We start from the raw sequence: 1280 nt of genomic DNA on the forward strand, positions 1-1280 counted from the left end.
AATTCCAGCCCATTTCTCTTGCTTGGCAGCTGGAGCTGTTTCCTCTAAACTTTAAGAGTTCCAGCGTCTAGACTCGAAACGTACTAGATCCCTCCAGAGGACGCAACCAAATATTCCAACTGGACAGACAAGTAGGGGCTAGGAAGGAAGCATGTGAATTCCATTATACTCAGCAAAAATTCAGCCCAGATGTGGAGTCACAGTGTATTAGAATTCAACAGGCCCAGGTCCAGTAATCAGAGCTGTTGCCAGTCTTGACTCTGAAGGGTCCAGTGCTTGCGTGGAGGGGTTTCTCACCTCTCCCGGGAGGGCACGATACTGGCAGTCACCTCTAGGCAGGGAGAAGGAAGTCATTTGCCTCTAGATCTGTTGCCTCATCTTGTGCTTCCTGCATATCTGCCACACACCTAGCAAGTGTGCTCTCCGTAAATAAACTTCAGGATTAAGGCCATTTTTGTGAGTGATTTGTGATGAAGCTGTTGGAGGTAACTGCTCATCAGATTTAAAGGAATGAAATGGACTGAGGCTGAGGTGGGCTGAATCCAAACAGATCTGAATGAACTAGGGTGATGGCCGAATTATCCAAGATAGAATTTAAATCACATAAGAGGAGAGACATATACTTCCCATCCCTAAAAAGGAATGCTCCAAGAGGGTGGCTTCATGGGAGCACTTGAGAAAGCATGAAGTATCTGAAGGGACTCAGGCTGTTCCACGGAAGAACGAGTACAAGTGGGACGCAAAAGTAAAAATATGCAGAACAAGTCCAGACTGTGATGCCCTGGGGGCTTGGATAGGACCTGAGGCTGCACACATTCTGCACCAACTATGTGCCAGAACCTGGACCCTGCAGGGAGAGCAGCAGACCAGTCCCTGCTTTCGTAGAATTTGTATTTTTATGATATATGTCAGCTAGCAATAAATGCTGAGAAGTGATGGTGGCTGCTCTACACGGGATGACCAAGGGAGATCCCCTTTAAGGAGGTGATATTCACGATGCCCAAGGTGTTGGGAGATGGGACCGCCATTTCTAGACCTCCCTCCCTCTCCTCTGCTCCCAACCCTGAGAGGGCTTCCCGACAGGAAGACTCCTCAGGAAAGCTGGAGGGCTGCCGTCATTAATGCCAGGCCAGAACAGGGCGGGCTAACAGGGCGCTAGCCGGCCTGCCCACCTCCAGGTCCGCTAACGTACGCCCAGCTCTAGGTCCGCTAATGTACTACGCAACAACTAAAATACAGGGCGAGCCAGAGCGGCCGGCTCAGAGATGCCGTGGGGGCGC

Source organism: Rhinopithecus roxellana, chromosome 20 (assembly GCF_007565055.1).
Source record: "Rhinopithecus roxellana isolate Shanxi Qingling chromosome 20, ASM756505v1, whole genome shotgun sequence".
NCBI lineage: Eukaryota > Metazoa > Chordata > Mammalia > Primates > Cercopithecidae > Rhinopithecus > Rhinopithecus roxellana.